At 37.0% G+C, this 16,609-nt stretch overlaps 1 protein-coding gene and 1 pseudogene across 4 annotated transcripts in view; both read left to right on the top strand.

Moving 5' to 3' along the window:
- Positions 1–16,609, top strand: part of Marchf8 (membrane associated ring-CH-type finger 8) — a 124,074-nt gene that overhangs the window by 3,537 nt on the left and 103,928 nt on the right. The window lies entirely within an intron of this gene.
- LOC101965596 (CCR4-NOT transcription complex subunit 8 pseudogene) lies at positions 8,119–15,013 on the top strand (annotated as a pseudogene).

The following is a 16,609-nucleotide window of genomic DNA, read 5'->3' as shown; positions in this document are numbered from 1 at the left end:
TGAGGGTTTCACTAAGTTTCTGAGGTTGGCCTCATGTTTGCAATCCTCCTGCCTCCTCCTTTTCCTGCCCAGTAGCTGGGATGACAGGTGTCCACCAGTGTTCCTGATTTACATGGCATCTTGTTATACAACTTGGTATTATTCTGAGGGCAAGAGTTAGGAAGCCTGAGTTTCTTCTCCAACTTTCCTGAGTAACAGCTTAACCTCCATCAGAGAGTCTTTTCTCTGCCTTAGTTACTCATTTATAAAAGTGAGATGGGGTGTGAACTGTTGGTAACTAAGATTCCTTTTTATTCTTCTGTTTTTTTGCCTTCCATTGAGTCTTAATTGTATAATACCTTAAAGAGCTAACTATAACACAGTTGATGAGGAGAATACATTTTAAAACCTGGAGAATGAAAAGGCTTGGATTAGGGAGTGAGGGCAGGGTAATTTGAGAAAAACTTTAAGGGCTGGTACATCTAGAATAATAAGACTTGTTTCACGTGATTTAAACTAAAACCTGTGGTTTAAAGACATGCACTTTTTTTTTTATGTACCAGGGATTGAACCCAGGGACCTTAACCCCTGAGCAACATCCCCAGCCCCTTTTTAATATTTTATTTATAGAGAGGGTCTCACTGAGTTGCTTAGGACCTCATTAAATTGCTGAGGCTGGCTTTGATCTTCCTGCTTCAGCCTCCTGAGCTTCTGGGAAGGCATGCACTCTCCCTTTTGTTTAGTATTTTTTTTTTTTTTAGTGGTCGATAGATTTTTATTTGATTTGATTTATTTATAGGTGGTGCTGATGATTGAACCCAATGTTTCACATGTTTTTATTAACTGGTGGCTGTGAAGTAGTATCTGATGGTGTTTTTTTTTGGTGCTGGAGATTGAACCTAGGGCCTTAAGCATGCTAAGCTTATGTTCTCCTACTGGAGTATACCCCCATCCTCTCATGTTGTGTGTTTGGTTTTGGTACTGTGAATTGAACCCATGGTGTTTTATCACTGGGCTCCATCTCCAGCCCTTTTTATTTTTTATTTTGATTCCGGGTCTCCCTAAGTTGCTGAGGGTTTCACTAAGTTTCTGAGGCTGGCCTCATGTTTGCAATCTTCCTGCCTCCTCCTCCTGCCCAGTAGCTGGGATGACAGGTGTGCACCAGTGTTCCTGATTTACATGGCATCTTGTTATCCAACTGGTATTATTCTGAGGGCAAGAGTTAGGCAAGCACTGTGCCACTGAGCCACAACCTCAGCCCCACACATGCACTCTTGATTCAGCATAATAGATGAATTTTTAATGGTTATTCCTGTCCAGTGTTAAAATGGACCTTAAGTGGTGGGTATTCTCTTATACTGAAATGACAAAGGTCAAGATCAAACAGGTAAATGAGACTTTAGAGACAGGTTAAAGTTGTTGCAGTCACATCTAGGGATGGCACTGGATGACTTCTCCAACCTTCTGGCCTCCCATGGGCAGGAATCATGCATGACAAAGTTGTTAAAATAATGGAGAAAAACTTATTTTTTAAAATTATTTTTTTGTAGTTGTAGACGGACAGAATGTCTTTATTTTATTTGTTTTTAAATTTTATTATTATTTTTTAATTTGGTGCTGAGGATCGAACCCACTGCCCCACACATGCTAGGCAAGTGCTCTGCCACTGAGCTACAGCCCCCAGCCTGAGAAAAACTTATTTTGGTGTGACCTGGTGGTTCTCTTTTAAACTAAATTATAGTAGTAATGACTCTTACATTAAATTCTCTTTTTATCTGAAATTTATATATTTATTTTGGCTTTAGCCAAAATAAATTTTGAAATAATTTTGAAAATGTTGCTTAAATCTTGTGTAGTATTTGATGATTCATCTAGGAAAGCAGCACAATTATTCTTTTTGAGTGATCTTTGAGAGCTTACCACTTTTCTCATAAGTTGCGTGGTACACTCTGGGTTTGAATTCTTAGGTCCTATTGAGATACACAGCTAAATTTGTCATCTACTCTGTGGGTGCTCTGCCAGCTTCTCTGAAGGTGTTTACCCGTCTGGGCAATTTTGATAGTATTATCTTCTTACAGTTGCTGCTGTGAAGCAGTCTTTGCAGAAATACATCATATGTAGGGGACCAAAGCCTTTGGGAAACAGGCATTCTTAATAGTTTTCTTAAATTATAATGCTTTCTCTCCTGATGCCTGAGGTAGAATTTTGGTCACCAAAGGAACACTTTTCTGATTGAGAAGGTTGTGTATGTTTGTTTATATTTCTTAAACTAACTCAGGTTTCCTTTACCCACTGAGGATCTTGTTCCTGATGAATTGGGATTAGAATTCATTGCACTAGTGGATACATCAATTTATGGCAAAGTTTCTCAACCTTAACAGTATTATTAAGGTTGTAACCTTGTAACTGTTAAGGTTTCTCAACCTTAACAGTATTGTTAAGGTTGTAACATTTGAGGTTGAATAATTATTTGTTGTGGGGAGCTGTCCTGTGCTTTGTGGGATGTTTGGTATCAAACCAGGCCTCTTTCTACCAGATGCTAGTAGCACTTCCAACACTGGGCAACAAAAAGTATTTTTCAAAACACTGCCAGAAACTCTGTGGTGAAAAATTGCTGCTATTTAGGGCCACTGACTTATGGATGCCTCTCAGATGGCTTTCTGCCACATTTAGGTAATCCTACTCCTGTCTGGTTTCTCTGTGTTCCCAGCCTTGCTTACAATCTTCTCTCCCCTGCCGGTGCTCTGTTCAGCTAATTAGGTGGAAAGTGGCCAAGTGGAAGGCCGCATCAGTGGGGAATAGGGCAAAACTAGAGTGAGGTGTGGCCCGGTGTAGTGGTTGAGTTCTGCAAGGCACAGATGGGTGTGTTTGTGGGTGGGAGCTAATGATTAAACTGTTAAAGTAAATGTCTTTTGGCATAGAAGTAAGCGGACAACGTTTGTGGTCCTACGAATCAGGTATGTGGTGTCTTTGTTTTGCCTCCCTACTTAAGGCATCAGGTTAGGAAAGAGATCTGAAGATATTTTCTCTTTAAGGTTTTTACTTGAAAGAAGGAATGAAAAGTGAAACTGCATATTAATTTAGGTTTCAGTTTGTGGTAACTTTAGTAGCTAGAGTCACTTCTTTTACATGTATGAAAAGAGGTGGGAGTTTGTAAATATGAAGCAGCAAATGTTTACTGAGTGTAGCAGGAGATAGTGCCATGCCCTCAAGTACCAAGGGAGCAAACAGGCAGATGGAGAAGGACACCACCATGTAAGGAATGGTTGCTCTGTTTTGAGTTGGTGCAACAGGTAGGAAGGGGTAAGTAAGTAAGATCTTAGAAACAATCTGGAGACTGGCACAGGTGTTCAACTTCCAGTTTGTATTTACATTCAATCACTTTTTCCTTTTAGTACTTCCGTTCTGGGGTTTATGAGTTGTGTAGTTAAGTCTATATTAAATGCTTCCTTTTGTAAACTCTATTTTCTTAATGTTTATTGCATCATATTTCCCATTTTAATCTATTTTAGTGACTAACTATTGTATTTTGTGGTTACAGTGTAGTTGACTTCACCATTTCTCTTTATTTAATATGTGGATTACTTTAAGAATTTTGCTTTTGCAAATATCCTTTGATGAATATCTTTGGGCATACATTTCAATCTATGGTTGAGATTATTTCTTTTGGATAGTATGTACTATAAGAGTGAGGATATTTTTAAAGCCTTGATTCATTTTTATGAGTTGCTTTCTTGAAAGTTTCCAATTAACATTCCTACTAACAAAGTGTTGAGTGGCCATTTTAGGGACAATTTACCAGTTGATGTTTTTTTAAAAAGAAAACAGGTGGAAAAATACATCTCATTGTTGTCTTTATTTGCCTGGTTATTAGCAAAGTTGACTTCTTGTTTTTCTTTTTCCTAAATGTTTATTAGCTTATTTTGTGAATTGACTGTAAATGCTCATTTTCCATGAATCTTTTGGATTGTTAATGCTTTAAAAATATGCTTTATAATTTTCCCCCCAAGTGCTAGAGATTAAATCCAGGGCCTCACACATGCTAGGCAAGCATCCTGCCAGTGAAATTTATTGGTAATTGGTTCTGTGTTATTTAACTCACAATCCATATTGCAACATCCACCAGTTCTCCCTATAATATTGCTCTTTTATTTTCCCCGTACAGTAAATAATCCAAAATCACTCAGAATTCAGCTATTATATTTCTTAGTGTCCTTTAATATGGAATAGTTCCTAAATCTCTTTTTATTGTTCTTGACACTTTTTAAAAATTATAGTTAATACATAATATTAATAGTACAGATTAATGGGTTTCACTGTGACATTTCCACTTGTGCATGTATTGTGCTTAGATTGTATTCACTTTCCCTACTACCGTCTTCTGCCCTTTCCTCTCTCCCCTGAGCTCATTTCTCCTCTTCCTGTATCCCTTTCTTTTCCTTAATAGACTGTCTTCTATTTTCAGGTCTCTTTTTTTGAAGAGTTTCCACATATGAGGAAAAAAACATGTGATCCTTAACTTAATGTGTATGGCTAATTTTGCTCAGCATGATAAACTTCAGTTCCATTCATTTTACTGTAAATGACATGACTTTATTCTTCTTTATGGCTGAGTAAAACTCTATTGTGTGTTTGTGTGTGTGTGCATGCACCACACATATGCAATTAAAATATACACTTTTTGAAAGTACATTCTGTTCATGGGTACCTATACTGATTTTGTTGTGGCATTGTGAATATTGCTGTAAGAAGCATGGGTATGCAGGTATCTAATTTGTATTCTAACTTCATTTCCTTTGGATATATATCCAGGACTAGTATAGGTGGATCACATGATAGATCTATTTTTGATTTTGAGGAACTTCAATACTTTTTTCTATAGTGGCTGTATTAATATGTATTCTAATAGTGTATAAGTTTTCTTTTTTTCCAAAGTTCATTTATTATTTTTTGTTCTTTTGCTGATAGCCATTCTGACTGGGATGAGATGGACTCTTGATGGCGCTTTGATTTGCATTTCCTTATTGTCTAAAGATGTCGAGCATTTTTCATGTTTGTTGCATATTTGTACTTTTTTAGAGAAATATCTATTCAGATCATTTGACCATTTACTGATTGAATTGCATGTTCATTTGTTCACTTTTTTTGAGGTTTGGTTTGGGTGTTTTTGTTTTTGTTTTTGTTTTGGCCAGGGACACTTAACCACTGAGCCACATACCCAACCCTTTTATTTTTTTTATTTGAGACTGGGTCTCACTAAGTTGCTTAAAGCCTCTCTAAGTTGCTGAGGCTGACTTTGAACTTGGAATCTTCCTGCCTCAGTCTCCCAAGTTGCCGGGACTACAGGCTTGCACCTACCACCATGCCTGGCTTGAGTTTGCTTTTTTTTTTCATTTCTTTCTGCTTTTTAAAAAAATTTTAACAGTGCTGGGGATTGAACCCAGGGACACTCTACCACTGAGCTACATTCCTAGCTTTTTATTTTTTAGATTTTGAGAGAATTTTTTAGTTTTAGAGGGCCTCACTAAATCACTGAGGCTGGCCTTGAACTTGTGATTCTTCTGCCTCAGCCTCCCAGGTAGCTGGGATTATAGTTGGGCACCGTGGTTACCATTTCTTTTTTGAGTTTTTATATATTCTTGATATTAGTCCTCTGTCAGAGGAATAGCTGGCAAAGATTTATCTCAATCTGTAGGTTTTCTCTTCATTTTATTTTTATTTTTATTTCTCTTCATTTTTATTTTTTGCTGCCAGAAGCTTTTTAATTTGGAATAATCTCACTTATGAATTCTTGCTTTTTATCCTGAGCTATTGGGGTTCTATTCAGGAAATCACTGCCAGTACCAATATATTGGAGTGTTTCCTCTGTTTTCTTATAATAGTTGTTTTAGATCTTATATTAAGATCTTAGATCCACTTGGAGTTGATTTTTGTACTGAGAAAGAAATAATGGTCCAATTTCAAACTTCTACATGTGGTTTTTCAGTTTTTCCAGCACTGGATTTTGAATCTCCAGTGTATGTTTTTGGCACCCTTGTCAGGATTAGGTGGTTGTAGATAGTGGGTTTCATTCTAGATCCTTTGTTCTGTTCCATTGGTTTATATATTTGTATTTCAATACCATGCTGTTTTTGTTAAGTGTGCCTCTATAGTATATTTTGAAATCAGGTACTGTGATGCCTTCAGCATTGCTGTTTTTGCTCTCAATTGCTTTGTCTATTCAACGTTTTTTGTGCTTCCATATGAATTTTAGGATTTGTTTTCTACTTCTGTGAAGAAAGTTTGTTGGTATTTTGGTGGGGATTGCATTGAATCTGTAGATTGCTTTCAGTAATTTGGTTATTTTGATAATATTTATTATTCCAATCCATGAATATGGGAGGTCTTCTTCTATTTCTTTCTTCATGTTTTTTTTATCAATTTTATCCATTTCATTTTCTTTATGGTTTCTTTATGTTCATTTCTTCATCTCCTTGGATAGGTTTATTCCTGGGTATTTTATTTTTTGATGATGTTGCAAATGGATTGTTTTCTTTGTTTTTTTTCCTCAGTGAGTTCATTATGGGTGTATAGAAAAGCTGCTGATTTTGTTTGTTGATTTCTGTCCCCCCTGCTGTGCTAAATTTGTATCATTTGGAGGAGTCTGTTTTATTTTTATTCTTTATTTTGGTAACAGGGGTGCTTTATCACTGAGCAACATTCAGGCACCCCCTCCCCCCTGTGTTTTGTGGTGCTGGGAATTGAACCCAGGTCCTTGTACATGCTAGGCAAGCACTCTACCAAATGAGCTATGTTCCCAGCCCTAGGTCCTTTTAAAAAAAAAATTAAAATTTTTACACAGGGTCTTACTAAGTTGTTGAGAGCCTCACTAAGTTGCTGAGGCTAACTTTGAACTTGTGGTCATCCTGCCTCAGCCTCCTTTGCTGCTGGGATTACAGGTGTGTGCCACTATGCCTGACTGGTGGAGTCTTTAAGAGCGTTTTCTGAATATAGAATCATATCTAAACAGGGATGTCAAACATGGTGGCACATGCCTGTAATCCCATTGACCTGGGAGGCTGAGGCAGGAGAATTGCAAGTTCAAGGCTAGCCTCAGCAACTTAGTCCCTGTCCCAACCTAAAAAAAATAAAAAAGGATTGGGGATTAGCTCAGTGTTAAAGTGCCCCTGCATTCAATCTCCAGTACCCAAACAAAACAAAATCAAAACAAAACAAAAATCAGGGATAATTTGGCTTCCTTCTTTCTTATTCATATCCCTTTTATTTCCTTCCCTTAACCTAATTGCTCTGGCTAAAATTTCAAGTATCATATTCACTAAGAATTGTGATAGTGGGCATCCTTGTCTAGTTTCTTGTTTTAGAGGACATTCTTTCAGTTTTTTCTCCTTCAGTGTAATATTGGCTTTGCATTTGTTGTATACAGCCTTTACTATGTTCAGGTATGATCCTTTATCCCTAGTTGCTTCATGGCTTTTATTATGAAGGAATGTTTAATTTTGTCAAAGGTTCTTTCTGCATATGAGATGATCTTTTAATTTTTATCCTTGATTCTATTTATGTGCTATATTATGTTTATTGATTTGCCATGTTGAACTATCCTTGCATCCCTGGAATGAAACCAATTTGATCATGGTATGCGATCTTTTTAATGTGTTGTTGAATTCAATTTGCAAGTATTTTTTTTTTTTTTTAGATTTTGCGTCTGTGTTCATCAGGGATTTTGGTCTATAGTTTTCTTTCTTTTTTTTTTTTGATATGTCCTTCTCTGGTTTTGGTAGTAGGGTTATGCTGACTTGAATACTGAGAATGAATTTGGAAGGATTCCTTCCTTTTATATTTCATGGACCAGTTTGAGAAACATTGGTGTTATTTCTTCTTTAAAGGTCTTGCAAAATTCAGAAGGGAATCTCTTTGGTCCTGGGCTTTCCTTTTTTCTTTTTGTTGTTGGGAAATGTATTAGTTAGCTTTTATGTCATTGTGACCAAAATACTTGAGTAGAAAAGCTTAGAGGAAGAAAAGTTTGTTTTGGGCTCACAGTTTCAGAGGTCTTACTCCATGGTGGATTGACTCAATTGCTCTGGCCTGAGGTGAAGCAGAACATCATGCTAGCAGGGCATGGTGAAGTAGAGATGTTAGCTCATGGCTGCCAGGAAGAAGAGAGGGTAAGTGAGGTGCCAGGGACAAAGTATAAACCCCAAAGTCATGCCTATAGTGATCTGGTTCCTTCAGCCACACCCTGCCTGCCTTATAGTAGTACTTTCAAACTGTTAGTCTGCTAAATGGATTAATTCATTGATTAGGTGATAGTACTCATAGTCTGATCATTTCACCTATGAACATTCCTGCTTTGTCTCACACATGAGATTTTGGGGGACACTGTAAAAGGAGACTTTTTTATTACTACTTTAACCTCTAATTGTTTGTTATTACTCCATTTAGTCTTTTTATATCTTCTTGGTTCAGTTTTAGAAGATCATAAAATTTGTGATCATCTTGCCTCAGTCTCCTGAGTGGCATGCTACTACACCTGACTTTTTATAGCTTCTTGACGGATTATTCCTTTTATCAATATATAGTGACAAGAGCTGGGATTGTGGCTTAGTGGTAGGGACTTGCCTCACATGCCTGAGGCACTGGGTTTGATCCTCAGCACCAAATAAAAAAAGAGATAAAATAAAGATATTGAAACAAATATGTGGTGACAGTCTTCATCTTCGTTTTTCTGGCTGATTGTTCTGAAGTCCACTTTATTGAATGTAAGTATAGCCACTTTGGCTTGTTTTCAGATTCCATTTGCTTGGAATATCTTTTTCCATCCTTTACTTTGTGTATGTCTTTACCCACAAAGTGACTTTCTTACTAATGGCAGACTGCAGGGTCTTATTTTTAATTTAGTCAATTTGTGTCTATTAATTGGATAATTAATGCCATTTACATTCAGTTATTTTTGAAAGATATATATTAATTCTTATCAATTTGTTGTTTTTCTTCTAGTTGTGGCAAGTGCTGTATGTTCATTACTTTCTTATTCGTTTTAGATGTTTAATAGTTTACTGAATTAATAATGTTTGAGTCTTTTCTAGTTCTCATTTATCAGTTCTTTCAGTGAGATTATTCTTTTTCATGTTTATGTTATTGTGATTTGTTTATTTTGCTTCCTCTTCTAAATGCAGTATTCCTTTAAATACATTCTGTAATTCTGGTTTAGTGGTCATTCATTCCTCTAATTTATACTTATCTTGGAAAATTTTTATGTTTTCTTTCAATTCTAAAGGATAACTTTGTTACGTATAATAAGTATTGGGGTTGGCAGTGATTTCCCTTCAGGGTTTGAATTTTTAATTCCATGTACTCCTGTCCTTAAGAGTTTCTTCTAAGAAATCATCTGTTATTCTGATAGGTTTACCTTTATAAGCAACTTGGTGCTTCTCTTTTTGCATCTTTCAATATTCTTTGTTCTACTAATATTTCATTGAATGTGTTTTCTATGCCTTTATCCTGTATCTCTGTTCCTTTGTCTTTACTTGTGATTCACACATTTATTCTTTTAATCTCATTCATAAGCCTGTATATTCTGTTTATAATTTATTTTTTTCTTTATTAGCATCTGAATGTGATGATTCATCAACCTTGTCTTCAAGCTCTGCCTGACATTTTTCTCCTGATTGATTTAGTCAATTGGTGAAGCTTTCAGCTGTTTTTTTTTTAAAATTTGACTTATCAAACTTTTGTTTCCAAGATTGTTTTTCCAGAATCACTTTTTTCCAATTGTTCTTTTACATCCTGAACTTTCTTCCCTAATTATTCCTTTTAATTTATTAATCATTTTAACAATCAACTTTGTATCCTTTGGGGAGAGCAAAGTCTGGGAATTATTCACCCATTCCTTTTTTTTTTTTTTGTAGTGCTGGGAATTTAACCCAGGCCCTTGTGCATGTGAGGAAAGCACTCTACCAACTGAGCTATGTCCCCAGTCCCTTCCTTCTTAATTTTGTGTTGTTTACTAGATGACCAATAGAAGTGGATTGGAAGTGGAACCACTTAGAATAGCTCTCAGCTGCCCTTCCTGCTAATAGGAGCTCGTGCAGAATATAGCATTCCCTTGAAGAAATCTACTTCAGAGAGATTAGTTCAACACATTTCCAGGGCTAGGGTGACATGGAGGGTGACATGGAGCACTGCAGCACATCTGGGTAATTGGCACCCTTTGTGAAGCTTTCTTGGATGGTAGGACAACAACTTAAGTGAGTGTGGAGTGGGATGTGGAAGGCCCTACTCTTTCTGCTGCCTATGACTCTGGTGGCCTTCTGAGACCCAGCTCCCATTGGTAATCACTTCTCAGTTCTCCGAACTACTTCAGGTGGCTATTTGAGTCACCCATCTTACAGGGGAACAATTTATATTTCCTTCCATTGTTATCAAACAGTTTCTCATTCCATGGAGTTTTCAGGGGGGTTGTTTCAGTGATGCTGTATTCCCTGAGCACAAAGCCAAGACTCAAGAGATACATCCACTGGGACAGTGTAGTAATGATTGCCAAGGGTTTCTTGGGACAGGAATATGTAGCAGACTCAGACATGACCTAATGATGGTTCCTTATTACAGCATAGTGAGTACAGGTTGGGAAATACAGAGAACCTCTCTAACTCTGCCTGCTCTGTAGATCCCACATCTGCTGTGTCCATACTGTTCCTCTGCACTGTGTTTGTGTTTAGATGCATTCACTGGCTCTTCCGTTCCCTCTCTCTTACCCATGTCCTCAGGTGTGCTGCTGTGCCACCATATGGTGTGCCTTCAGTACTGGAGCACTTTTTCACACTCTGTTCCATTCTCTAGAGTGCCTAGACTTTTCCATGTCTCTCTTTGCTGTTGAACCTCAGTCTTCAGATAGTAAACCACCCTGATGAGAAGCTGCTCTTTAGTTGTTCTAATTACCACTCACAAAGAATTGGGAGAGTTCTCATGCCTCTGATCAATCAGTTTTCCTCTCTGACATTATTATTTTATAAAATACAGGCCAGGGGCTAGAGATGTGGCTCAAGCGGTAGCGCGCTCGCCTGGCATGCGTGCGGCCCGGGTTTGATCCTCAGCACCACATACAAACAGAGATGTTGTGTCCGCCGGAAAAAACTAAAATAAATAAATAAATTCTAAAAAAAAAAAGAAGCATAAAATACAGGCCATTTGTTTTCTAGAATATCCCTTAATTTGTGCTTGTCTGAAGTTTCCTTATGATTGAATTCAGGTTATACATTTAGGTAGGGATAACAAAATAAATGATTTTTATTTTTCTTAGTATGATATATTAGGAGCCACATAATGTCAGTTTCATTGTTGTTGGTAACATTGGACACTTGATAAAGTTGGTATTTGTCAGTTTTCTCTATTGCCAAGATACTGTTTTTTTCCTCAAAATTAATAAATATTGATAGTATGTAAATATCTTGTTCCTCATCAAACTTTCACCCATTTTAGCTTCCAGTGATAATTTTACAAATCTATACTCCTTCTTTAGTTATTGCCATTCTCCTATAAGAAAAAGCTTTCCCTTTTCCTCTCACCTTACCCATTCATTATTTAAGTAATTTATATGTATAATCTTGTTTAGTGGTCTATTATTAATTTCTGTGGTTATTTCTATATTCAGCATATACCAAATTTGGCCCTTATGAACCTTTTCAATCTGGTTCTTGTGTTGTTTTCATATGCTTTAACAATTCTTTGAACTCTTATTTACTTTCTGGTGTAACAAGATTCTCTGGGCTCATTTTGTATGCCCCAACCCTTGAATCAGCCCTGTCTCAGAGGAGTCTTAATTAGTGGGGAATGTCATTTGGAAATCATAATCTGGTTACCTGATGAACTTATTGCATGCATGTAGGCCCCCTCAGTGGACAAATTAGGATATATTTGTGTGTATCCTTATACACACATATCTTAGTTTTTCATTTATAAGTGTGTCTTAGTCTATTAGGGCTTATATAACAAAATACCTGGGACTAGGTTATTTATAAGTAGTCAAAATTTACTATTTATAGTTTTAGAGCTCTAAAATTCAAGATCAAGGTGTCTATATTTGGTGTTTGCTGAGGGCCTTTTGCCTTATCTGCACATGGTGGGAGAGCAGAAGGGCAAAAATGCCAAGCCTGTTCCCTGTATCCCCTTTATAAGGTCCTTAGTTTTATTCATGATGGTTTCACCTTCATGATTTAATCATATTATAAAGTCCCCACCTCCTAAGAGTAGCATATTGATGATTAAGTTTCTTTTTTTTTTTTAAAGAGAGAATTTTTTAATATTTATTTTTTAGTTCTCGGCGGACACAACATCTTTGTTGGTATGTGGTGCTGAGGATCGAACCCGGGCCGCACGCATGCCACGCATGCCTGACTTCCCCTTTGCTGACTTCGAATTCAGCACTCCTGAGTCTGCTGAATATTTATAAAAAATATAAAGTATTTAAAAAATACTTTATATTAAATATGTAGTTATTTAATATACTGTTTTCTAATTATATTGTTGGAAGTAAGGGTGATGACAGTACTATTTGTTTTCTTTTTCTTTTGTGGTACTAGCAATTGTACCCAGGGATGCTTTACCAATGAGTTACATTGCTGTCCTTTTTAATTTCATTTTGACACAGGGTTTTGCTAAATTGCTGATGCTGACCTCAAATTTGAGATCCCTTTGACTCAGCCTCCTGAGTATCTGGGATTATTGGCATGCACCATTCTTTTTTTTTTTTTTTTGGTTGGGGAGGGTACTGGCGATTAAACTCAGAGGCACTTTACCTGACCTACATCCCAAGCTCTTTTTATTTATTTAGTTTTGGAAACAAGGTCTCATTGAGTTGCCCTGGCAGTCTTCAAACCTGTTGATCTCCTGTCTCAGCCTTTAAGGTGATGGATTACAGGCATGCGCTACTGTACCCAGCCTGTAGTTTTCTTTCTACTGATTAATTCATAGAGACTTACTTCTACATGTATATGGTGATTTTTTTTTTACTGTGAGTTTACATATTTCTGTAAAAATTTAGTCTATGATAGTCCAGAGGATCTGAAATAAAGATACTCTTTTCTTAAGAGAAATTTAATGTGGGTGGATTTTATCAGGAAGTAGGAGAATATTTTTGTCTTGGATGACTTTAGCCACTTATCAGAGTTCCAATACTCATTTCAGGCATGTAGTATACGCTGACCTTGTGAGTGAGAAGAGGATCTAACCACTTCTTGAGTAATTTACCAGTTACCTTCCTGATTCCAACTTTACCTTAACTCCCCCTTTTACCCCAACCCTCCTGGAACTATGCAGTGTTGCCAGTTACTCCACTTCTTGATTTTTATTGATTTTATTATTATTTTTAAATATATGACAACAGTGGAATGCATTACAATTATTATTACATATATAGAGCACAATTTTTCGTGTCTCTGTATATAAAGTATGTTCATGTCAATTAATGCCATTATACATGTAGTAGTTATTCCACTTCTTGCAGGAGTTCTATTTTCTGCCTTCTGTCTTCCCCATTGCTGACTTGGAATTCAGCACTCCTGGATCTGCTAAATTACTTACCAGATATCCTGCCTAATCCCTACTTTTCAGCTTTTAGAATTCTGTTGCTCTTGTTTCTTGCTTCATTTTTCTTCCATGTAGTTATGTGTTATTTAAAATATCTTTAATAACACTTCTGGTATTTTGGGAAGGTGCAAAAGTAAATATATATTAAATCTGCCATTTCATTTGAAAGCTCCATGTTTCTTTTTTAAAAATTCTGAATTAACTACTAGTGATGCCAGAGATGTGGACTGTCTTATTTCACATACTAGATACCATTTTCTGTGAAATCAGTATATTTTAAGTAAATTGCTCATTAATGTAATTTCAATTTTTTTAGACAGGAATGACCTTATGATTGGTAAATAAATTAAATGCTATGGATTTGAGATGGTATCTTATTAGGTCTTGGGAAAATTCTCAAATGGACCTCTAGTATAATTTGGTCTCAAGAGTTGGGGTGAGAATGGACTCTTGACTAATATCGAGAGTTGAACGAGACTTTGGATCAGGAGCTGCTGCCACCACATAATGTTCCCTGCCTGCATAAACTTTGGGTTTCTACTGGTGAGGATTAGGTCAAATATTCTGTCTTACCCTTACCTAGTTATATGAAATAAACATCTTGGATTTCTTTAGGGTACTTTTTGCACTTGTAGAGAAGAGCCAGATGAGCTATTAAGTCTAGGCCAGCAGTCTGGAGGGGGGGGGGAAGATCTGAGAAATGATGCTAAGCTAGTTATAATGCCATGGGCACAGAATTTCCAGGTGATATGGTGCCACCAGTTGGTGAATTTCCTAGTTTTACAGTTTACCAGTGTCAGCTTCTGCATCATACTATTTTTGACCTATTAAAAATTACCCAGCTTGGCCTTACATTCATGAACTAGAAGATAGAATGTTTTTTTGGAATTAATGTTTGGCAGTTCAACTCTAATTCAGTCTTACATAGGACAGGTACTCCCAAGATTCCATAGATCTTGTTAAGATTGCAGTTTCAGAAGCACAAAGAGAGAATGGATTAACAGTTCACTTTGCAGAGCTGCTTATGACATCAAAGAGAGTGACTCTCTTTGATGACATCATATGGCTTTCGTTTTACAGTGGCTATGATTTTGGCCACATTGTAAAGTTGCTTACAGATTCTTCTTTGTCAAGAACATGAATTCTTGTATATTTGGAATCTTTTCCCACCCACCCATTTATTATATGAAATAGTTGATGAAGAGTTACAAACACCTTGAAAAAAATCTATAGGAAGTTGCTGATCAGTTAGATTTGCAGGGGATTTGAATCCAGCAGCACCAGATATTCTTGAAGATGAAAGAGTTATTTTTTGAAGACAGCTTTGATGATGCCAAGTACTGAGGGCAGCTCTATTGATTTTAGCATGGATGTGGTCCAGAAGCAGAATGAGGATGTGGATTCCGCTGAGGAGATGAACATTCTAGCAGTCATCAAGAGTATGTATTGGTGATGGTGGTAGGCTCTGCAGGGTGGTCCCAGTCCTAGAGTGGTGCTCCCTGTGCTGACTGTGTACTTATCTTCCCAAAAGGAAACATCTTTTTGAGCAAAACTATATAGATAATTACACTGGTTTTATAAACAAGTCTTCCCTTTTCCTCATCCCCAAGCAGTAGTCTAGTTGTTTATTGCTTCTCGTATCCATGGCTCACTTGACCTCCTCCCCACATATTAGCATCTGGGGGTGCTCTACCACTGAACTACTTACTCCTTTAAATTTTTTAAAATTTTAAGATAGGGTCTCGCTAAGTTGCCCAGGCTGGCCTCCATTTGAGATCCTCCTGCCCAACCTCTCAAATAGCTGAGTTACAAGTGTTGGCCACTGTGCCTGGATTATTTGACACCATTTAAAAATCCAAGTCTGAAACAAAGTGCTACACTGTATGTAACTCTTAAAAAAAAGTAAAGCATAAAGAGCTGGGCATGTGGTGGCACATGCCTGTAATCCCAGGGGCTCTGGAGGCTAAAACAGGAGGATCTCAAGTTCAAAGGCTAGCCTCAGCAATTTAGTGAGGCCCTAAGCAACTCAGTGAGACCCAGTTTTTAAATAAAATAGAATGTAGGACTGGGATATGGTTCAGTGGTCGATGGCCCCTGAGTTAAATCCCTAGTAACCCCCCCCCCCAAAAAAAAAAAAAAAAGTAAACCAAGATTTATTTTGGATTTTTTCTTTTTTACCTCTTTAAACATTTACTACCATATTTGGATGAATTAGATGTTCTTTTTAATTTTGATTTTTTTAAATTTTAATATATTTTTTATTTGTTATAAATAAAATTAGTTATACACGTCAGTAGACACATTATACATAAATGGAGTTTAATTTCTCATTTGTCTGATTATACATGATGTAGTGTTACACAGGTCATGTAATCATATATGCACACTGGGTAATAATGTCTGAGTCATTCTACTATCATTCCTACCCCAGTGCCTCCTCTCCGCCCTTCACTCCTCTCTGTCTAGTCCAAATTACCTCTGTTCTCTTCCTGCCCTCCACATTGTGAATTAGCATCTGCATATCAGAGGAAACACTTGGCCTTTGGTTCTTTGGGATTGGCTTACTTCACTTAGCATGATATTCTCCAGTTCCATCCATTTATTGGCAAATGCCATAATTTCATTCTTCTTTAAGGCTGAATAATATTCCATTGTGTGTGTGTGTGTGTGTGTGTGTGTGTGTATACACACACACACACATATCACAATTTCTTTATCCATTCTTCTGTTGAAGGGCATGTGGTTGGTTCCATAGCTTAGCTATTGTGAATTGAGCTGCTGCAAACATTGATGTGGCTGCGTCTCTGCAGTATGCTGATTTTAAGTCCTTGGGTATAAACAGAGGAGTGGGATGTCTGGATTGTTTCTTTACAGATTTTCTTAGGTATCTCCATACTGCTTTCCATAGTGGTTGCTCCAATTTGCAGTCCCATGGATGGGCATTTTTCTCCATGGAGAAGTAGAATTCTTTCCTGTGTGTGCAGACAACATGGTTTTATTAAGAATTGGGGTGGGGCTGGGATTGTGGCTAAGGGGTGGAGTGCTCACC

The sequence above is a fragment of the Ictidomys tridecemlineatus genome, chromosome 1 (genome assembly GCF_052094955.1).
Source record: "Ictidomys tridecemlineatus isolate mIctTri1 chromosome 1, mIctTri1.hap1, whole genome shotgun sequence".
In the NCBI taxonomy this organism is placed as follows: Eukaryota; Metazoa; Chordata; class Mammalia; order Rodentia; family Sciuridae; genus Ictidomys; species Ictidomys tridecemlineatus.
The sequence above is the reverse complement of the archived record's forward strand: the minus strand, read 5'-3'. Positions and strand labels throughout refer to the sequence as shown.